The sequence below is a fragment of the Cajanus cajan genome, chromosome 3, assembly GCF_000230855.2.
Source record: "Cajanus cajan strain Asha chromosome 3, NIPB_CcT2T_4, whole genome shotgun sequence".
NCBI classification, from domain to species: Eukaryota; Viridiplantae; Streptophyta; class Magnoliopsida; order Fabales; family Fabaceae; genus Cajanus; species Cajanus cajan.
The window spans coordinates 39,788,587-39,812,568 of record NC_138519.1 but is presented as its reverse complement, the minus strand read 5'-3'; the positions used below and the strand labels follow the sequence as shown (position 1 = coordinate 39,812,568).

Sequence of the window (23,982 nt, the reverse complement as noted above, 5' to 3'; positions counted from 1 at the left end):
GTACACAAAATGTACCTGGATCCTTACACTTCTCAGGAATGTGTGGAACAGATTTACCTATGAGTGCTGAGACATTCCTGCCCATGCTGATTCGCTCATTGCCCTTTAGCTTCCTCTTATGAGTGCACAACTCCTTCAGAAACTTAGCATATCTGGGAATTTGCTTGATGGCATCCAGCAAAGGTATGTTCACCTCCACCTTCCTGAAGGTCTCCAATATTTCTTTATCCATCTCTTCCATCTTTTTGCTTGGAATTGATTTTGGCGGAAATGGAAGAGGAACAGGAGCTTGATATAGATTATCAGTGCATGCACTAGAAGAAGGTCCACCTGCATGAAAATTTTTACTACTACCTGCATGGCTCTCTTTCTCAAGTGAAGGCTCAGGTGGAGGTACAACAACTGTAGGTGGTGTTGGGATGTCAATTTGTTTGCCAGACCTCAAGGTGATGGCACTTACATTCTTCGGATTTTGCACAGTTTGTGAAGGTAGCTTGTCTGAATTTTGGGACTGTGCTTGATTGAGTTGAGTGGCCATCTGCCCCATTTGGTTTGTCAAACTTTGAATGGAAGCTCTGGTCTCTTGTTGGAACTGCATGTTTTGAAGAGTCATCTGCCTCACTAACTCCTCCAATGTAGGTTCAGAAGTAGATGGTTGAGGAGCTGGTGGTGCAGGAGCTTCATGTTGTCTCTGTTGCTGCTGTAGGATAGGAGGAGGCACATATCTGCTAGGACCAGCATTGTTTTGGAAGGGAGGTGATGGTTGTTGTTGTTGCTGCTGCTGGTTAGACCATCTGAGATTAGGATGATTTCTCCAACCTGGATTGTACCTATTGCTGGAGAGGTCATAACTTTGCTGTTGTTGTTGCTGTGTTGGTCTGTTATTGTAGATATTTGCAGCATAGGCTTGTGGGGCATCAGGACCTATAGAAGAGTCTTGCAAGGAGGGACAAGCGTCAGTTGGATGATTAATTGAAGTGCAAATTCCACATACCTTTGCTGGTGGTGGACCTGACTTTTGATTTGTAGCCAGTTGTGAGACCAAGGTGGTGAGAGCATCAATCTTACTCTCCAACTTTTTGTGTTCAGTGGAATCTGGGGCTACCATATCATGCACACCCCTCACAACTATGGAATCACTCCTCATATTGAATTGTTGTGAGTTAGACGCCATTTTTTCAATCAACCCTCTAGCAGAAGCAGGTGTCATATCTCCTAAGGCTCCTCCACTAGCTGCATCAATCATGCTTCTATCCATCATGTTCAACCCCTCATAGAAATACTGTAATAATAGCTGCTCAGAAATTTGATGGTGAGGGCAGCTAGCACACAACCTCTTGAATCTTTCCCAGTACTCATATAAGCTCTCCCCAATGAGTTGTCTAATTCCAGATATATCCTTCCGGATTGCAGTGGCCCTGGATGCAGGGAAGAATTTTTCGAGGAATACTCTCTTCAAGTCATCCCAGCCTTTTATTGAACCAGGAGCCAGATAGTACAACCAGTCCTTAGCAAGATCCTCTAATGAAAAAGGGAATGCTTTCAGATAGATGTGATCTTCAGGGACATTAGGTGGCCTCATGGTGGAACAAACAATGTGGAACTCCTTGAGATGCTTATGTGGGTCTTCACCTGCACGACCATGAAACTTAGGCAGCAAATGGATTAGTCCAGTTTTAAGCACAAAAGGAACATCTTCCTCAGGGTATTGAATGCATAAACTCTCATAAGTAAAATCAGGTGCAGCCATTTCCCTAAGTGTTCTCTCTCGAGGTCCAGGTTGGTCAGCCATGTTTTCAGTTGAGTCAACTTCAGATGCTACACTCACACTATGGGTATCACTCTCAGGTGAGACTATATGCTCTCTAACTAATCTATGGTATGTTCTATCTATTTCAGGATCAAATGGATGCAAAGTGTGTGGACTGTTCCTAGTCATACACTACATGCACCACTATAGTAATAGTGAACAAAGGGGGATTTTTATGAAAACTTAGAAAACAACAAAACTAATGCACCAATATTATCCTAAAATCATTAGCTACTACCACAAAAGAATTGAGGCAAAATGATAAATCTACCTGTCAAAATCAAAAATGAATTCTAATATTCTGCACTATTCACATTCACATTAATACACTAAAACAAAACACACAAAAATTGACAAAGACTCTAAAACATAAAACACAAAACACACAACAAAACACCACAAAAACAAATACAAAAACGCACAGCCTTTTACAGAAACTGATGATCCCCGGCAACGGCGCCAAATTTGATCGAAGTCGTATCCGGTCAAATAAAAACAATTAAATGTAGTACTAGGAAGTTGTCCTAGGTCGTCTCTCAAGGACCATTTTTCTCTGTCAAAGGCTTAAACACACGAAGTGGGGGGGGGGTTTGGTTGTTCAAATTTTTAATTTTATAACACAATAAAATGCAGATAACACAATAAGTAAAATAGATTGGCTCCTTGTTCGGATTGTAACTCTCTTATCCTTGGTTCATAATAAGATTGCTCTGTTAACCACTTAATCCTTGTTCCATCCGAGTTAACCAACTAAGCGAAGATTAACTCAAGATTTCCCTACACGAATTAAGCAAACGTATACAACATCAACCTCTTCACAGATTAAGCAACTGTGTCATTAAGCATAGCCCATTAAGCATGGACATACTAATATAGAGGTTGAATGAAGGAGAACAAAGTAGAATAGAGACACACAAACATACCCAACCTCAAACAGAGATTACAATCCATAACAAGAAGCCAACCCAAAGGTTTTAGCCTTCCATTAAAATAGAAATGGAAATGAAAATGCAAGGAAAATGAAAATGCATTAAATCAAGTTAAAGAGTACTACAATCTAGCCTTCCATGGAGGAGGCAAAGAACAGAACTAAAATGCATACAAAAGGAAAGGACAATAAAACATAAACTACAACTACAACAGAGAAAATAAACTCAAAGAAAACAAAGAGAAGGGAGGAAGAAGAACACCCAAGAGTAACTTATTTGAAGGTGTATTCAGGGATGTCTTACAATGGAGAAGTGAAGGCCTATTTATAGCCTTCATATAACACATAAGAAATATAAAATAATGGAAAAAGCTTAGACAAAACGAAATGGGAGAGTTGGTGGGATGAGTTGGTGGGATGAGTTGGATTCCATATTCTTTTCCGCACCGAGTTGTTTTCCACCGAATTAGACCTTCTAGATGATCGAATTGGCCGACGGCGCCTTCTGCAAATATTTAGGTCTTTGTCTTAGCTTTCCAGGGCCACCGAGTTTGCACCATTTGGATCACCACAGCCCAAGTTATGCCCTGAAAACCGAGACATGTTCATCAGCCCAAAAACAGCGAGAATTTAGAATAATAATTCCCAACTTTCCAATTTGGCCCAACAACACACATATCTATCTAAATCCTATAATTAACCATAGATGGAATGTAAAATAGCTAAATTGAAGGAAAAGATACATATCAAATTATGATTTATCAATGATCAATGGAAGGACACCTTTACTCCTTGGATCAAGTTCTTCAAGAGTGATGCATGGTTTAGGGGAGAATGATGAAGGAATGAACGAAAATGGAGGTGAGATAGAAGGTGTTTGATGAAAGGCTTGAAAAGAGACTCTAAGAAAAATATTAAGGCACAAGGCTCACTCAATATTATAAATTCCAAAGTATTTACAAGGTGCATGGATTAGGGTATTTATAGGGGAGGGAGCATTTAGGGTTGCATTTGGGAGTGTATGGCTGAAAATGAAATGTCAAATGCACTTCAAATGAAACCCAAATTAACCCTAGATGCTGCTTGGTGGCCAAGGATGAAATCTTTGGGTTTGACTAAGCTACAACTAGGTGCATGATAAAACCATGAAACCTAGGTGCCCTCCACTTGGGCCTAAGTCTTGTCAAGTCCAAAAATAAATCCAATGCTCACCAAAAATACGTCTAGGCCTATTTTCTCACCTTAATAAAATACCCTAGTCCAAAAATAAAATCCTATAATCTAAGGCATCCCATAATACAAGGGTAAAATGGGAAATACAAGTGAAAATAAATCTTATGACTAAAATACCCAAAAATACAAGGGTAAAATGGAAAATAAGTAAAATAAATCCTATGTCTAAGATACCCAAAATACAAGGGTAAAATGGGAAAATTAAAGATAAGGGCAAAATAGGCATAAAAGATAAATACTGTGCTAATAAGGCTTAGGAGATTGATCAATATCCTTTAACCACAAGAAGCATGTCTCTAGGGTTGTTATCTCCCCTATCTTCTTCCAATCTCCTAGCCATGGACCTAATGGGTCCCACATGAAGCTCCAAGGATGGTCCTCCATCATCCCCTCCTTCTTGAGAAGGATTTGACCTCAAATCTTTAAGCTCATCCATTCCATTGGTCCCTTCAAAAGATGTGAGACCATAATTAGGGAAATAAACTACTAAAACTTACTTACGCAATCCTTAAGTACATAATTTAGATGAATGGAAGTGTTAGGGGCATTGGGGAAGCCAAAAGGCATTACCAACCAAGCACATAGGCAAATTTCAAATTTTTTGGTGACCCCATGCAATTCATTCATCAAATCATCTATCTTAGGGATTGGGTGCCTAGACTTTATTAAATGATGGCTTTTATAAATGATGCTCATCCTCTATTGCCATCTTTCTTTGGCACCAAAAGAATGAGGATGGTACAAGGGTTAAGGTTCTCTTGAACCTAGCCCTTCTTTCTCTCCAAAGGGAGAATTCTTTTCTTTTCTTTTCTTTTTGTTTTTGTTTTTGCTTTTCTCTTATTTATCTTTCTTGGTTTTCAATTTGAGTTGGTCCTCACTCACTTGAAAAGGTGATAGAGGACACTACACAAATTTCTTACCCAAGTGTTGGAAATTTATTTTATTTGTGAGGCCATCATGGATTGTTTTCTTGTCAAATTGCCATGTCCTCCCAAGCAAGACATGACTAGCCTCCAATGGTATTATGTCACACAAAACCTCTTATTTATATTTACCAATGGAGATTGGTATGCTTGCTTGTTGGTTAACTACAATACCTCTTTCCTCAATGATCCATTGATTTTGTAAGGTTAAGGATGAGGTTAGTTAAGGCTAACTTATCAACCAACATAGTACTACAAAAATTTGAACTAGACCCATATCTACAATGAGAGAACAAGTGTTTTCTAGGACCTTGCATTTTGTTTGAAACAAGTTCTCTCTTTGAGATTGGTCAATTTCACTAGATTGATTGCTAAGGAGTCTTCTAACCAATAATATGTCTCCTTCACAAGGTAAGACTTCTTCCTCAGAATCTATGGCTTCATCTTCACTACTAGAGGAAGATGAAGTAGATTCATCAAGGCTACTATAGTGGTCTTGGGCTTTTAAAACCATAATTTTCTTTGTAGGACATTGAGAAGCAATATGTCCTCTTCCAAGACACTTGAAGCACTTAATTTCACTTGACTTAGATTCTTTGGAAGGTGCTTTGAAAGATGATTTTTCTTTTTCTTTTTCTTTTTCTTTTTCTTCTTTGGGGTAAGGTTGGAAAGAGTGGCCCTCCTTCTTAAAACTCTTGGGATAAGAGGGAGTGAAGTCTTTTCGAAAAGATTTTTTCTTAAGTTGATGCTCCACCCTTGAGCAAAGTTGAACAAGTTCATTTAAATCTTTATAAGGCAAAAGTTCAACTTTGTCTCTTATCTCAAGATTAAGACCACTTTGAAATCTAGAGATTGTGGTCCTCTCTTCCTCCCTAATCCCAGTCCTCATCATTAGCAACTCCATAGTTTGCCTATATTCTTCCACACTAGATGACCCTTGTCTCAACCTTTGTAGCTTATCCATAAGCTCTCGGTCATAGTATGGAGGAATATGCCTCCTTCTCAAGGCACTACGGAGCTCATTCCAATATTGAATTGGGGGCTCATGATTTATTCTCCTTTATTTTTCTAAGGAGGTCCACCAATACATGGCATGCCCTTAGAAGCTAAGGGTTGCCAAAGAAACCTTCCTTTCTTCACTCACTCCATGGCAAGAGAAAAGTTGTTCAACTTTTATTTCCCAATCTAAATAGGTTTCAACGTTGTCCTTGCCATGGAATGGGGGAAGAGTAATGTTAGGTTCCTTATTGGAAGACTCCCTATGTCATGTTGTGATGGAAGAGCATGGACCAAGGGTCCAACCACTAGAGCAATGGCTAGAAGACTACTTGAAGATTTGACTGCTTCAGAGTAGGGATGGCAATGGGGCCCCATGGGAGCGAGTAATAGTAAATTCACCCCCGCCCCGCTAGATGAAAATTGTCCCCATATCCGCGCGGGTATCCATTGAGCGGGTATCCATGATTTTCTTGAATACCCACGGATATCCATGGATATTTATAATTTTTTTTAGAAATTAAAAAATTATATTATAAATAATTTTAAGTCTATATTTAATGTCATTGAAATATTAAAAATAAAAATTCAATGTTAATTTTGAACTTGTATTTAACGTTAATTTTGTTGAAATAATAATAAAAATGTAAGATAATCAATGACTTAAAATACATCAATCTCACAAGTTAAAGTCTCATCACAAAGCTACAATAATTCAATCTCATAATTCCAAACGAAAGTAAACAACTTAAAATACATAAATTTTATTGGTCCAATCAAAGCTAGAAAATTAATCAAATTATATCCAACATAATTCTATAACATGCTTAACACATGTTGGTAACTTCATCAACCTCACTTTTGTAAGAAAATAAGACGAGAGAGTACTTTTAGGGTTATGTGGTACAAGAATAATTAGAATATTTAAGAAATATTATTAAACGGGTACACGCAAGTATGGATATCATCATACCCGCCCCTGCCCCATTTATAAACGGGTAAAAAATTATCCGTCCCCATTATCCGCGGGTACCCAATTAGCCTATCCATTTATTATCCGTAGCGGATTTTACCCGCAAATACCCGCGGGTGCGGGTATTTTTGCCATCCCTACTTCAGAGCTTAGTGGGCCTAATGGGCTTGGTGGGCCCAGGGTGTTTTTCACTTGGGCTTTACTTGATTGACCACCACTTTATTGCATATTAATAGTGTAGGATTTTATGTTGTTTTGGTCTTGTATTATGGACCCTAGATTAGGATTTTGGGCTTAGTTTTGGGGCTTCATGGGCCTTTGGGCTTTTGATACCCAATATTGAGCTCATTTTCATTCTTGTAATTTTTCTTGTTCATTGTATTTGATTGACCATTGTATTTAGGTCATTAGAATAGGGATATTGGAGGAATACTTAATTAAGGTGATTAGGCAAAACTAGGTTTAATTTAACTTGCATTTAAGTTGCATTTTGAGTCACATGGATGGCGCCACTTGTGGCTGAACATGTGTGACTCAAATTCAACCCTAAATGTGATTGAAATTAAACAAAGTTGCATGTAGCTCCTTGGATTACGGTAATGCACATGTGAGTGAAGATTTGAATTCAAATTTCAAATTTGAATTCAAATCTTGGCGCCACATGTGAAGCTTACACCTTGGTGCCACTTGCTTCCTAAATCCAGCCTTATATAATTCTGACTCCTAGCTTATTGTATTCACTTTTGATGAATGATAATTCTGAATATTGCTTCAGCCCAATTCTCTCAAAGGTCACCGAAATACTCACCTTAGATTTAGGAAATCCTATTTCATTTCCTAGCCTTGAAGTGAATGATCTTTTGTCCCTTTAGCCTTGATGCTTCCATCTTGGTTCTAGGAGCTCCAATTTGTCTTCCAATCCTTTTCTTCCCTCATTTGTTTGGTGGAAATTTCAAGGAAGAGATCTAGTCTTCGGAGAAAGCCCCAAAGGAGCAAGCATCATCCACTTGATCCTTCCTATCTCCATTTTTGGTATCATGAGCAAGGTTGCTTCCACTACAACATTTGTTATCTATGAAAACAATAAAAAATCATTGTTGAAAGCCAAAAAACCATTCCTAAAAGTTTAGGGAACGGTTTGGCAACGGTTTTTCAAGCGTGGATTTATCAACCGTTGCCTATTTCAATATGCAACGGTTTTTTGGCCTGTGCCCACGATGTCAAAAAAACCGTTACCTAAACTTCCAAGAACGGTTTTCATGATCTTCATTGGAAACGTTTTTTTTTATTTAAGGCAACACTATTAATTTTTAAAGAACAGTTTGAGAAATGTAGTCTATTTTTATAGGCAACACTTTTATGACCGTTGCTAGTGACATCAAGGAACATTTTTTTAAGGTTGTCTATGAGATAATATAGGTAACAATTTAGAATAAATTTAAGCTAAAATTTTGTAAATATTATCTAAATAAACGCCCAACGGTTATTTTTATATTGACTTATAATATTGGTAATAACACACCATTATTTAAGCAATAATCTTCACCATATACTATTTTTAAATGGTTGCAAATGTAATATATATATATATATATATATATATATATATATTAAATTTTACTTTATCCTGTGAAATCATATAGATGTAATACGTACCTATAATTATAATACAAATAGTATATTAAACAACTCATATTAATAAGAAGAACTATACATTATTTTGGATTGATAATCCTCTTCTACATCCTCTTCTTCAAGAAGACGTTTCTCATGTGCTCAATAAAGAATTGATTTCACCCTAAAAAAATAATAAAACAAATTATAAAATGAAATCCAAACACATGTAAAATTCACTTGTATTAATTAGTTCCAAGTATATGACAATTCAAAAGCATAAAACTCCAAATAAAATCATCCAAAGATGTCAAAGTTTACATAAAATTTCTAAATTTCAATATAAAGTGTCATCTAGTAATATTATGCATAGCTAGTCATCCATCCATGTAAGTAACATCATTCTGTCTCTTCATCATCATAAGGACGATCTTCATTATCAAGTCTTTCCTGCACACAAATATATTTTTTCACTTAGAAAACTTATAGAATTAATCCTCAATCAATGTCCAACAATTAACATGAGTTAAAGCTAGTTATACACAAGAAAACTTTCATAACTGGTTTGGTATATGCAAATGAAATGAATTAAAATATAATTTAGAACTTGACAAAGACATAAATTATACCTTATCATGACCAGGACTATGGGTTGAGGCAGAAGAAGGAGGTGCTACACTATTGTCATTGCTTATAGCATTCTCCATTATATTATCCAAAGCTTGGTCATTCAATTCTGGATTGATTTCCTTTAGCAAGCACCTTATAAGACATTGTAATCCTTGAACTGTCTTAGCCATTAAACCTATCTCAACAGAATGTTGTTTCTTTAAAGCAACACACTACAAGAATTTCGCGGATTAGCGAGGGAATTTAGCGAGGGATATAAATCCAAGCTATTTCCTCACTAATTAGCGAGGGACTGGCGAGGAATACAGTTCCTCTCTAATCCCTCGCTAATTAGCGAGGAAATAGCTTGGATTTATATCCCTCGCTAAATTCCCTCGCTAAATTGGATCATTTTGCAACCAACCTTCATCTCCTCGCAAATCCGTCACTAAAGCTAGTGCTTATTTAGCGAGGAACTTAGGCCCTCGCAAATCTCTCGCAAATCCCTTGCCAAATTATGAGCCAAAATATAAAAACAAACTTTTCATTTAGCGAGGGAGTTTTCTTGTCGCAAATCCCTCGCTAATTATAAGTATAGCCCTCGCAAATGCCTCGCAAATCCGTCGCAAATTAGTGAGGGAAAAGGTTTTTCGCTAATCCCTCGCAAATAAGAGATTTCGTTGCTAGTAGAATTTGAAATTCAAGTATTTGTAAAATTTCTTGAAATAGTATAATTTCAAATTCTCCCAAAAAAGTAAGAATTTGAAATTTCTCATATTTTTTTCTTTTTATTTTACTTATATATATTTTATCTTATTTGTTATCTCTTCATTTTTTTTAATTATTGAATATTTAAAAATATTTTTAAAATTATTAAATATTATCTAATATTAATTTTAAAAATTATTAAATATTATCTAATATTAATTTTAAAAATTATTAAATATTATCTAACATTATCTATTAAATAAAACTATTGATTCAAAGATAAAGTATACAAATTTTTAGACTTAATTTATTGAATAAGAAATTCAATATATAACGTAATTACATTTATTAAATAACTCTTTTAAGAGTTACTTTTGAAGTAACTGAATTTTCACTCATATATATTTTTTAAAACACACACACACACACACACACAGACACACTCACACACACACACACACACACACACATATATATATATATATATATATATCATAAATTTTAAATATAATTTATATGTTTACAATATGAATTTAGTCCGTATATATTTTGTTTTCTTAATTATGATAATTTAAAATATTTTTGTTTATTTTGATTTATATATGAATTTAGTCTCTGTAAGTTCATGTTTTCTCAATTTTAGTTCTTTAAATTTTTATCCTTATAAATATGCATTTTTCAAATTTTAGTTCTTTAAATATATATTATAATTTTCTTTCACTTTAGTTCATGTAACTTCGTACTAACAACTAAAAATTAGAAAGAAAAAATATAAACTTATATTGACTAAACTTTGAAAAAAAAAATTATAAAGATTGAAATTGAGAAAGGATAATCCTATAAGGATTAAAAATAATTTTAAAAAATTGGAAGGATTAACATTAAAAAACTCTAAATTAATATTTAGCTTATATTTCATATATAATATTTGAAAAATTAAAGTAAGCATAAATTATATATCTATATTAATCAATTTTATCAAGATATTTGTTAATTATCATATTATATATAAAGGAAGTTTTTTTTTCTCAACACGTATCACGATTTTTTCAAAAACATTTTTGCTCAACATGTTTTTTTTTACTCTATCTTTTTTAATAAATTTAATTTAATTTATATTCTCTCCATAACTCTCTCTATATATATGTGTGTGTGTGTGTGTGTGTGTTTCTTTTCAATAAACATAACTTTACTTTCTTCTCTCTTGCCACATCAGTATGCTATAATACTTTTGTTTTTATAAGTTTTTTGTTCCAAATATTATTATATTTTTATACAATTGTAATTTTAGTACATTTATATCATATATAAATAAATTTTAAATAAAAAAATTATTATAATGTTGTTAAAAGAAATACTACTTTTTAAAGTATTTATTTTACTACTAATGCATTTTCTATAACTCATAAATATTGCATGCACTAGTAGAAAAATAGCCTTTTACGTCACTATTTTTTCGTTGGTTAACACAAAAAGCGACGTAAAAAAGACGCGGTGGCATTTTTGTAATATTTGTGGACTTTTATACGTCGGACTTATTAAGGTCCGACGTAAAATGTAAAATTTACGTCGGAGCTATTAATGTCCGACGTAAATTTTACATTTTACGTCGGACCTGATTATATCCGACGTAAAAAAGGTTTCACCTTCTTTAAATAACGTGCTAAGCTGGTGATAGAAGGAAATAGGAAAGGTGAAGGTTGAACTCCTCCTAAACTCCTCCTAGGCACGGATCTTCTTCAAAGGAGATAACACCGAATGGAATGGCTCTTGAATGGAGGAGGAACACGGATGGAATTAGGTCTAGCCTTGGATGGAAGCATCCAAGCTCAAGCATCAATGGAGAGCTCACTTCAAAGAGAAGGAATAAGGTGAAATTCCTAGGGTTTTGAGGTGAAATCTTAGAGACTTTGAAGAGAGAAACTCGGCACTATGGCTCACAAATTCCATATATGATTCAAAGTGTTTACAAAATGGTAAGGAGGGAACTAATATAGCAATCCAGAATAAGGTATTGGCGCCAATGTGAGGGAGCACATGTGGCGCCAAGTTTTGAAATTCAAAATTCAAAAATTTGAATTTCAAAACTTGTCTCACATGTCCTAAACCAGTCACACTAGTGCTAATGCATTTAGGTTGGATTTAGTATGCATTTAGGGTTGCATTTCGGTGTCACACAAGTGCAGCCAAGGTGGTGCCAAATGTGTGATCCAAAATGTAACTTAAATGCATCCTAAATTAAACCTAGTGATGGAAAAACTTGTTTGGAGAATCCGGATTGATGTGAATCCTCTTCAAGTTCCTCCCTAGATCTTTGGCTCCTTGATTCTTCCTAGGCTTGGCTAAGGTCTCCAAGGGAGGAGGAGACCTCAGAACCACCACGGTTTGGTGGAGAACACTCCCAAGAGGCGCCACTCCTTGATGAAGAGATAAGCCACTTCAATTCTCACCACACTCTTCTATGAAGGGATAAGAGAATTGGATGAATATCAAAGAGGTTTATGGACTTTTAGAAGAGAGAAATCTGAACAATATTTCAGAAATGAAATCTCAATACATCCAAAAGTGTTTTACAAAGAGGGAAAAATGAAAATATAGGAGTAGGAAGCTTGGAGAGTAAGCTAGTCTTAACCATGGTTCACTAGGAACCATGGTAAGGTCTAGCTAACCACCCATGGTCTAGAGGCTTGGAGAGCAAGCTCCTCACTTAGCTTGCTTGGTAATCTAGCTAAAGAGAAGCTTGTGCTTCAAGCTTCCAAGCTTGAGAAGAACCAAGCTATTTGGCCAAGTGTGAACACAAGTGTGAACACATCTAGGTGGGCGGCTCTTTGGACTTAATTTACTCCAACCGGTTTTGAAATTGATAATTTGGTTTAGTTAGGTTCATCCAATGTGAATGGAACCTAGGTAAATCAAATCTATGAAAAATTAGGAGTAAAATGAGTCCAATATGTAAATTTTAGCCTAGGACCACCTTTTGGCTAAGTTGCTAGTAACACTCTCTAGCTTGTTAATGGCACTCTCTAGCTTGCTAATGCCACTCCCAATCCTACTACTAGAAAACTAAGAAAAGAATGTATTTCTAGGTTAGGTTAAATGGAGTCAAAGTGCCCAAGTAACCTACCCTAGAAACAATATACAATAGCTACTAAAAAGGAAATAAAGTGCCTCACAAATACAAAGGCAAAAATACACCTATACAAGTATCTACTATATACAAGGTACAAGAAATCAAACTATACAATGTATTTACGATAGAGACTATGAGACTAACAAGAGGAATCATACTCAATACTCATATTGAACATAGGTCTAAGAAGCACCTCCTCTCTAGAAGTCTTCTCTAGCCTCCTAACCATGGACCTAGTTAAAGGCCCAATGGTCTTCAAGTGTGAGCATCCTTGGATCACCCTTCGCCCTTCTTGGTCTTACCTCTTCCAAAGGGATCCTTGGGGATTAGATTTCCATCATACCCTCCCCCTTCGAAAGGATTTGTCCTCAAATCCAGTGGTCCTTCCAAAAGGATAGCATCACCTACAAAAATAAGAAACAAAGCATTAGTAATGATATATGCATATAATACATGTGGAAAGTGCACCCTATGAGGAATCCCTTCTATAGTCCTAACAAGGGTTCTTAGACTAGGAAGGATGGGTTCTCTAAGCATAAGAATAGGATCCTCACTATAGTGTAGTCTAAGTGTAAAACTAATTCCAAAAAATGTGAAAGTGCTAAAACTATAAGAAACTAATGAAGTACTCCTACATACTAAGGTATCTTGCCTAAGGTACCCTATGTAGTAACCTAGGCTTCTATAAGAAAACAAAGTGAATATAATAAGGAAACTACCTAGACAACCTTTGACCATATTATATGTTAGATACATCATGGATGAGGGTGTAAAGAGTTTAAAAGAGTCATAGAATCTAATTTGGTCTTGAAGGGAAGTAGTCAAGTTAAGTTCAAAGAAGTTTGAACTTCCCTTAAGATCAAAAATAGAAAATAAAACACCATGAGATGTATCTAATAAACAATATAAACCAAAGGTTGGGTGCTTTATTAGAACAACTAAAGAAAGAGAAGTCCTAAATAGACAATGGCTGTCTACTTTGGGCACCACCAAAGTAGTAGCATAAGAAGTAGAACTAGGTGAAGTCCACTCCTTCTTCACAAGACTAAGAACTTGAGATCCTTTATTTTCAAAAATGTTTAGGTTGTGGATCTTAAGCTCTAAGATTGTGGTAGTAGTAGAAAAAGAGCTAAAATCTTTGGGAAGAAGAAAAGTCTTTTTGCAATCATTTTGAATTAAAAACTGACTTTCCTTTCTCACAAGATTTTTGGAGGAGACACTATCCTCCTTACTCTTTTCCAAGAGTAGTGTCTTTTTAACATAGAGAAGGAAAAGAGGTTGTTCAACTAGAAGACATTGTTTTATTGAATGATTTATTGAAAATTGACTTCTAGGAACAACTTCCTTGGAAGGGACACTTCCTTCCAACTCTATAAACTATTCTTCCTCCTTTTCAAGACTTAGGAGGCTTTTGTTTTCTAATTTTTCCTTTTTTTTTCTTCCTCAAATTTCTTTTTCATGAATATTTGATCCTCCAACACTTGGGAAGGTGTTAGAGGAGTCAAAGTATATTTGATGGAAATCTAATCCCCAAGGATCCATTTGGAAGAGGTAAGACCAAGAAAGGTGAAGGTTGATCCAAGGAGGCTCACCCATGAAGACCATTGAGCCTTTAACTAGGTCCATGGTTAGGAAGCTAGAGAAGACTTCTAAAGAGGAGGTGCTTCAAAGACCTTTGCTCATCATGAGCATTGATTATAGTTCCTCTTATTAGTCTCTTAAGTTTCCATTGTACATACTTGTATAGTTGTTTTCTTGTACCTTGTATATAGTAGATACTTGTATAGGTGTATTTTTGCCTTTGTATTTGTGAGGCACTTTATTTCCTTTTTAGTAGCTATTGTATATTGTTTCTAGGGTAGGTTACTTGGACACTTTGACTCCATTTAACCTAACCTAGAAATACATTATTTTCTTAGTTTTTCTAGTAGGAGTGGCATTAGCAAAATAGAGAGTGTCCTTAGTAAGCTAGAGAGTGCTCCTAGCAATTTAGCCAAAGGTGGTCCTAGGCTAAAATTTACATATTGGACTCATTTTACTCCTAATTTTTCATAGATTTGATTTAGCTAGGTTCCATTCACATTGAATGAACCTAACTAAACCAAATTAACCATTTTCAAACGTGATTGGAGTAAAATAAGTCCAAAAGGCCGCCCACCTAGATGTGTTCACACTTGTGTTCACACTTGTGTTCACACTTGTGTTCACACTTGGCCAAATTGCTTGGTTCTTCTCAAGCTTGGAAGCTTGAAGCACAAGCTTCTCCTTAGCTTGCTTACCAAGCAAGCTAAGTGAGTAGCTTGCACTCCAAGCCTCTAGACCATGGGTGGTTAGCTAGACCTTACCATGGTTCCTAGTGAACCATGGTTAAGACTAGCTTACTCTCCAAGCTTCCTACTCCTATATTTTCGTTTTTCCCTCTTTGTAAAACAGTTTTGATGTAATTGAGATTGTATATTCTGAATAGAGTTCAGATTTCTCTCTTCCAAAAGTCCCTAAACCTCTTTGAGTTCATCCAATTCTCTTATCCCTTCATAGAAGAGTGTGGTGAGAATTGAAGGGGCTTATCTCTTCAACAAGGAGTGGCGCCTCTTGGGAGAGTTTCTCCACCAACCGTGGTGGTCTAAGGTCTCCTCCTCCCTTGGAGACCTTATCCAAGCCTAGGAAGAATCAAGGAGCCAAAGATCTAGGGAGAAGCTTGAAGGGGAATCAACATAAATCCGGTTTCTCCAACAAGTTTTTCCATCATTTGGTATCAGAGCTAGGTCTCCTTGGTAAATTCGTTCCTATGCTTATTTGTCTTGTTTTGTTCGTCCAATATCATCTTGTTATGTGTCTTTGCTGTTCTTCCATGTATTTCCTTTTTGAGTCTTGTGTTTGTGTGCCTTGAGTGGTTCTTGTGTCACAACTATAAATCTATAGAACACACTCACTTTGTCTTGCTTTTCTTGATTCATTTTATAATTTCTTGTGAATCAATCTTTGTATATGCCCTTAGGTATTCTTTGTATGTCTTTTTAATTGTTTTAGGAATTCTTTTATCTCCCTTTGGACTCCTATAAATTCGGACTAAAAAGAAACTCCTAAAAAGAAACAAGATTACAAGCTTTTTACATTTCTTAATCTACTAGTTTTGTTTTAGAGTCATGTGTAGTTCTTTTACTTGTCATTAAATCCTTGTTGTGCCTTTTTCTTTTTGAATCTTAATGTGTTAACCTATGTTCCTATATTGTGTCATTGCTGGTTGAACATTAAATAAATCTTAGTGTGCTCATAAAAGATTCCAATGCATGTTATTAGACCTAACATGTTCTAGAGTCAATTTTTGTGAACTTCTTTTGCTAATAGTTTCTTAGCAATTTGTGACCAGCAATTCCTTGTGTGTTTTGTGCTTGTTTTGACAAAAGAAAATAGAGGTAGAAGTGTATTGAAAACGAAAATTAAAGTGTACAAAAGAAGTTAACAAACTAGTACAAAAACTAGTAATATTTTGTGTTGAAATTTTTGACTAGTACACTTACACTTCTACTCTTCTTGTTCTTCTTTTATCCACCACTTGGAAACCTCTTTATTAATTGTTTGGCCTCTGTTTGAAGTGCTTACTCACTGTATTGAAAGAAAAGAAAGAAAGAAAAGAGACAAAAATAGAAAAAAAAAAAAGAAAACAAAAGAAAAATTCTAGAAAAATCAAAGTGAAAACTAAACAAATTTTGTAGCACTTGGCCTTGAATTTTTGTGTGAATTTTTGTGAGGTTTGCTTGCTGTCCAGTGGTTGGAAAAAGACCTTTAAACCTTCAAAACAATTGCACAAATTTTATTTTAATTTTTGTAATCCATTCTAGTGCCATTCTTAGGTTTAATCCTTTGTGTGCTAGCCTTTGAAATTTGCCTTTATTTGTTGCTTTGTGTCTTCTTGGCTCTCTTTGTTTTGTCACACTAATTCCTATTAGAGTATAGCCTTTTCTAAATTTTGCTTTTCAGTTTTCATTCATTGGCCTCTATTCTCTCTTGTTTGGTTGCTATTCCTTGTGAGACATAATTTTTCTTCAAGCCATCACACTTGGAAGGAAGGCTTAATTGAGACATATTGGATCATCTCAAAGGAGTTTATACTTGAAGGAGATTGAGGTACACCCAACCTGAGTGAAACACCTTTGGATAGGCTAATTTGTTTGTTGTTTTGCAGCCAAGACTTGTTTTCATTTTAGGTCACAAATTAGAGACGGATTTGGAAACAAAACTAGTGACGGATTTGAAGCCACTAGTGACGGATTTGGCTAACTTGGTGAAGGCTTGGTGGAGACCAATTTGGGAAGCTTCCCCTTGACTTTAAGGCTGTTCCAAACCTGTCCTAGCTGCCTTTGGTGGAAAATTCTTCAAGAAGATTTTGTTTTGTTTAGTTTCCTTGTCTTGTAACTCATTAACCCTACCTTGGGTTAGTTTTGTTTAATTTTGCTATTGTATACAAACCTACATTTAGGAGTGGTTGTTTGGAACATTGTTTAAGTTCCACCACTTCCTAAATAGTTCTAAATAAAGTCTAATATACTCGGTTAGTACATGTGGAAGGGTCCCCAAAGGCTTTAAGTGCCATTTGGGCTTCCATTAGGACACGCCTAGCTTTATTGCTTTCATAATTCGTTTAGACTTGTGGAAGTGTCCCAAAAAGCTTCAAGTGCCACTTGGACTTCCACATTAGGACCCTACGACTAGTATATGCTTTACTTGCTTTCATTTTTACTTGTTTAGCTACTAAGTTCGTTTTAGAAGGCTTCATTTGCCTACTAGGGGTTACGTGCACACACACACAACTACTTAACTTGTTTGTGTGAAAAATTTGTTTTGTAAGAAAGGTATAAGGGGGTTTAGTAATTTCCACTTGAAAAGGCTTGGTTATTAAGTGGCTCCTTGTAGCTCACCTCCCTTGATAGTGCAACTTGTATACTTAGACCTCCAAGTACTTAGTATTGCACCAAAAAGAGAAAATCTTTTGTGAAACTCTTTATCACTCATTTACAAAATTCTTAAGATTTTTGAAAACCTTTCTCTTGAAAAAATGAGTGATCATTCTCATAAGAGTAGTGTGCATGGTCATCATTCTCCTAAGAGTCATAAAAGCACTAAAGATGAACTTAGAGAACTTAGGAAATATATTAGGAGAAAAGAAATAGAAAATGAAAAGAATAATGAAACAATAAGAGAGTTGTTGAATAAGCTTGTGGTGGGGGGTAAGACTAGCAAACCCCATGGCAATAAGGGTCATGGGCCTTCCAAGCCCAAAAGACATGATGGTGAAAGGCCTTCTAGGTCTCATAGGCATAAACATGAAGAAGAAACATCTAGGTCCAATTGTCATCAATCACACACTCACCCATCCTCAAGTGAAGGGTTTTATAGTAGTCACCATGATGATGGCTTCTATCAAAGACCCCCTAGGCATCATAGGCCTAGGCATGAAACAACCTCTTCTAGAGAACCTAGGTTTGACCTTCCTCCCTTCCATGGAAAAGACAATGTTGATGACTACTTAGATTGGGAGATGAAGGTTGAACAACTCTTCACTTGCCACAATGTGAGTGAAGAAAGAAGGGTTCCCATGGCCACCCTTAGTTTTCAAGGGAGTGCCATGCATTGGTGGACTTCCCTAATGAGAGAAAAACAAATTATGAGAGAGCCCTCCATTAAATATTGGAATGAACTTAGGAGTGCCTTAAGGAGAAGGCACATTCCTCCTTATTTTGAGAGAGAGTTAATGGACAAGCTCCAAAGACTCCAACAAAGGAACCTTAGTGTGGAGGAATATAGGCAAAAAATGGAGTTTCTTATGCTTAGGGCTGGAATTAGGGAAAAAGAGAGAACCACCATTGCTAGGTTTCAAAGTGGTCTAAACCTAGAAATTAGGGACAAGGTTGAACTACTACCCTATAGAGACCTAAATGAACTAGTTCAACTTTGTGTGAGGGTAGAGCAACAACTTAGGAGAAATCCTAGCCTTAGGAAGGAATCTACCTCATACCCTAGGAAGGACTTCAAGAAGGAGGGTCAATCCTCATATTCAAAGGATAGACCACTAGAAAAAGAAAAATTAGAAAATAAAAACCTCCTAAGTCTTGAAAAGGAGGAAGAAAAGTTTATAGAGTTGGAAGGAAGTGTCCCTTCCAAGGAAGTTGTTCCTAGAAGTCAATTTTCAATAAATCATTCAATAAAACAATGTCTTCTAGTTGAACAAACTCTTTTCCTTCTCTATGTTAAAAAAACACTAATCTTGGAAAAGAGTAAGGAGGATAGTGTCTCCTCCAAAAATCTTGTGATAAAGGAAAGTCACTTTTCTATTAAAAATGATTGCAAAAAGACTTTTCTTCTTCACAAAGATTTTAGCTCTTTTTCTAATGCTGCCACAACCTTAGAGCTTAAGATCCACAACCTAAACATTTTTGAAAATAAAGGATCTCAAGTTCTTAGTCTTGTGAAGAAGGAGTGGATTTCACCTAGTTCTACTTCTTATGCTACTACTTTGGTGGTGCCCAAAGTAGACAACCATTGTTTATTTAGGACTTCTCTTTCTTTAGTTGTTCTAATAAAGCACCCAACTTTTGGTTTATATTGTTTATTAGATACATCTCAAGGTGTTTTATTTTCTATTTTTGATCTTAAGGGAAGTTCAAACTTCTTTGAACTTAACTTGACTACTTCCCTTCAAGACCAAATTAGAGTCTATGAATCTTTTAAACTCTTTACACCCTCATCCATGATGTATCTAACATATAATATGATCAAAGGTTGTCTAGGTAGTTTCCTTATTATATTCACTTTGTTTTCTTGTAGAAGCCTAGGTTACCACATAGGGTACTTTAGGCAAGATATCTTAGTATATAGGACTACTTCATTAGTTTCTTATAGTTTTAGTACTTTAACATCTTTTGGATTTAGTTTTACAGTTAGACTACACTATAGTGAGGATCCTATTCTTATGCTTAGAGAACCCATCCATCCAAGTCTAAGAACCCTTGGTAGTACTATAGAAGGGATTCCTCATAGGGTGCACTTTCCACATGTATTATATGCATATTTTATTACTAATGCTTTGCTTCTTATTTTTGTAGGTGATGCTATCCTTGTGGAAGGACCACGGGATTTGAGGACAAATCCTTTCGAAGGGGGAGGGTATGATGGAAATCTAATCCCCAAGGATCCATTTGGAAGAGGTAAGACCAAGAAAGGTGAAGGTTGATCCAAGGAGGCTCACCCATGAAGACCATTGGGCCTTTAACTAGGTCCATGGTTAGGAAGCTAGAGAAGACTTCTAAAGAGGAGGTGCTTCAAAGACCTTTGCTCATCATGAGCATTGATTATAGTTCCTCTTATTAGTCTCTTAAGTTTCCATTGTACATACTTGTATAGTTGTTTTCTTGTACCTTGTATATAGTAGATACTTGTATAGGTGTATTTTTGCCTTTGTATTTGTGAGGCACTTTATTTCCTTTTTAGTAGCTATTGTATATTGTTTCTAGGGTAGGTTACTTGGACACTTTGACTCCATTTAACCTAACCTAGAAATACATTATTTTCTTAGTTTTTCTAGTAGGAGTGGCATTAGCAAAATAGAGAGTGTCCTTAGTAAGCTAGAGAGTGCTCCTAGCAATTTAGCCAAAGGTGGTCCTAGGCTAAAATTTACATATTGGACTCATTTTACTCCTAATTTTTCATAGATTTGATTTAGCTAGGTTCCATTCACATTGAATGAACCTAACTAAACCAAATTAACCATTTTCAAACGTGATTGGAGTAAAATAAGTCCAAAAGGCCGCCCACCTAGATGTGTTCACACTTGTGTTCACACTTGTGTTCACACTTGGCCAAATTGCTTGGTTCTTCTCAAGCTTGGAAGCTTGAAGCACAAGCTTCTCCTTAGCTTGCTTACCAAGCAAGCTAAGTGAGTAGCTTGCACTTCAAGCCTCTAGACCATGGGTGGTTAGCTAGACCTTACCATGGTTCCTAGTGAACCATGGTTAAGACTAGCTTACTCTCCAAGCTTCCTACTCCTATATTTTCGTTTTTCCCTCTTTGTAAAACACTTTTGATGTAATTGAGATTGTATATTCTGAATAGAGTTCAGATTTCTCTCTTCCAAAAGTCCCTAAACCTCTTTGAGTTCATCCAATTCTCTTATCCCTTCATAGAAGAGTGTGGTGAGAATTGAAGGGGCTTATCTCTTCAACAAGGAGTGGCGCCTCTTGGGAGAGTTTCTCCACCAACCGTTGTGGTCTAAGGTCTCCTCCTCCCTTGGAGACCTTATCCAAGCCTAGGAAGAATCAAGGAGCCAAAGATCTAGGGAGAAGCTTGAAGGGGAATCAACATCAATCCGGTTTCTCCAACAAGTTTTTCCATCAATGTTTCTTGCCTAGATGGACTAGGCGGATTTTTTTGGTGACACCATCATGAATGGCTTTTCTATCATGTTGCCATGGTCTCCCAAGTAAAATGTGGCTCGCTTCCATTGGAATGATATCACATAAAACTTCATCTTTGTATTTTCCAATGGAAAAAGGCACATTTACTTGATCCTTAACTTCTATAGGTCCATCCTCATTAAGCCATTGAAGTTTATAAGATTTAGGATGGGCTATAGTAGTTAAGTGAAGTTTATCAACCAACCTTTGACTTACAAAATTGTTACAAGACCCACTATCAACAATGAGAGAACATGTTTTCTTGAAAATTTTGCATCTAGAATGAAAAAGGTTCTCTCTTTGTGATTGATCTTGTTCTTTTAGTTGGTTAGTTAATAACCTTTGGGCAATTAATAGATCACCCTCACATGGTGTTTCCTCATATTTATGTCTATGGGGCCTAGAAGGCCCTTCACCATCATGTCTTTTGGGCCTAGAAGGCCCATGACCCTCATTGGCATGGGGTTTGCTAGTCTTACCCCTCACCACAAGTTTATTCAACAACTTTCTTATTGTCTCATTATTCTTTTCATTTTCTATTTCTTTTCTCCTAATATATTCCCTAAGTTTTCTAAGCTCATCTTTAGTGCTTTTATGACTCTTAGAAGAATGATGACCATGCACACTACTCTTATGAGAATGATCACTCATTTTTGCAAGAGAAAAGGTTTCACAAATCTTAAAGAATTTTGCAAAGTGAGTGATAAAGATTTTCACAAAAGGGTTTCTCTTTTTGGTGTAATACTAAGTACTTGGAGGTCTAAGTATACAAGTTGCACTATCAAGGGAGGTGAGCTACAAGGAGCCACTTAATAACCAAGCCTTTTCAAGTGGAAATTACTAAACCCCCTTATACTTTTCTTACAAAACAAATTTTTCACACAAGCAAGTCAAATAGTTGTGTGTGTGTGCACGCAACCCCTATTAGGCAAAGGAAGCCTTCTAAACGAGCTTAGAATTAAAACAAGTTAAAGGAAAGCAAGTAAAGCATATACTAGTTGTAGGGTCCTAGGGTGGAAGTCCAATTGACACTTGAAGTCTTTTGGGACACTTCCACAAGTCCTATACGTATTATGAAAGCAAATAAAACTAGGCGTGTCCTAATGGAAGCACAAATGGCACTTAAAGCCTTTGGGGACCCTTCCACATGTACTAACCGAGTCTAGGAATCTTTATTTAGAACTATTTAGGAAGTGGTGGGACTTAAACAATCTCCCAAACAACCACTCCTAAATGTAGGTTTGTTAACAAGAGTAAACTTAAACAAAGTTAACCCAAGGTAGGGTTAAAGAGTTACAACACAATGGAAACAAACTAAAGCAAAACTTCTTGAAGAATCCCCACCAAGGGCGGTTAGGATAGGTTTGTAACAGTCTTGAAGTCAAGGGAAACGTCCCAAATTGGTCTACACCACTTCTACACCAAGTTCTCCAAATCCGTCACTAGTTTCTCCAAATCCGTCACTAGTTTGCTTCCAAAATCCGTCTCTAATTGTGACCTAAAAATCAAAACAATTCTTGGTTGCAAAAACAACAAACAAGTGAGCCTATCCAAAGTGTTTCACTCAGGTTAGGTGTACCTCAATATCCTTCAAGTATAGACCCCTTTGAGATTAGCCAATATGTCTCAATTATTCCTTCCTTCCAAGTGTGATGGCTTGAAAAGGATTATGTCTCACCAAGGCTTAACAACCAAACAAGAGAGAGTAGAGGCCAAAGAATGAAAACTGAAAAGCACAATTTAGAAGAGGCTATACTCTAGTAGGAATTAATGAGACAAAACAAAGAGAGCCAAGAAGACACAAAGCAACAAATAAAGGCAAATTTCAAAAGCTAGCACACAAAAGATTATACCTAGGAATGGCACTAGAATGGATTATAAAAATCAAAATAAAATTTGTGCTAATGTTTTGAGGGTTTAAAATTCTTTTTCTAGCCACTGGACAGCAAACAAACCTCAAGTAAAATCACACAAAATTTCAAGGCCAAGTGCTACAAAAAATTGTTTTGTTTTCACTTTGATTTTTCTAGGTTTTTTTTTTCTCTTTCGTTTTCTTTTCTTTTTCTTATATTTTGTCTCTTTTATTTTCTTTATTTTCTTTGAATCCAGAAAATAAGCACTTCAAACAGAGGCCAAACAATTAATAAAGAGGTTTCCAAGTGGTGGAGAAAAGAAGAGTAAGAAGTGTAAGCAATGTAAGTGTACTAGTCAAAATTTTCAACCACAAAATGTTACTAGTTTTGGTACTAGTTTGTTCTTATCTTTTGTACACTTTGATTTTCGTTTTCAATACACTTCTAACTCTGTTTTCTTTTGTCAAAACAAGAACAAGACACACAAGGAATTGCTGGTCACAAATTGCTAAGAAACTAATAGAAAAAGAAGTTCACAAAAAATTGACTCTAGAACATGTTAGGACTAATAACATGCATTGGAAACATTTTATGAGCACTCTAAGATTTTTTTAATATTCAACCAGCAATGACACCATACAAGAACAGAGGTTAACTCATTTAGATTCAAAAAGAAAAAGGCACAACAAGGATTTAATGACAAGTAAAACAACTACACATGACTCTAAGACAAAACTAGTAGATTAAGAAATAAA

The 23,982-nt window shown here is 35.8% G+C and overlaps 1 non-coding gene across 1 annotated transcript; it reads left to right on the top strand.

Annotated features, from left to right (window-relative positions):
• The first annotated feature begins 1,304 nt into the window (after positions 1 to 1,304).
• On the top strand, positions 1,305 to 1,409 carry LOC145956657 (small nucleolar RNA R71). The gene has a single exon (XR_014432896.1). It is a non-coding gene; the product is annotated as a small nucleolar RNA R71 (small nucleolar RNA).
• The last annotated feature ends 22,573 nt before the right edge of the window (positions 1,410 to 23,982 follow it).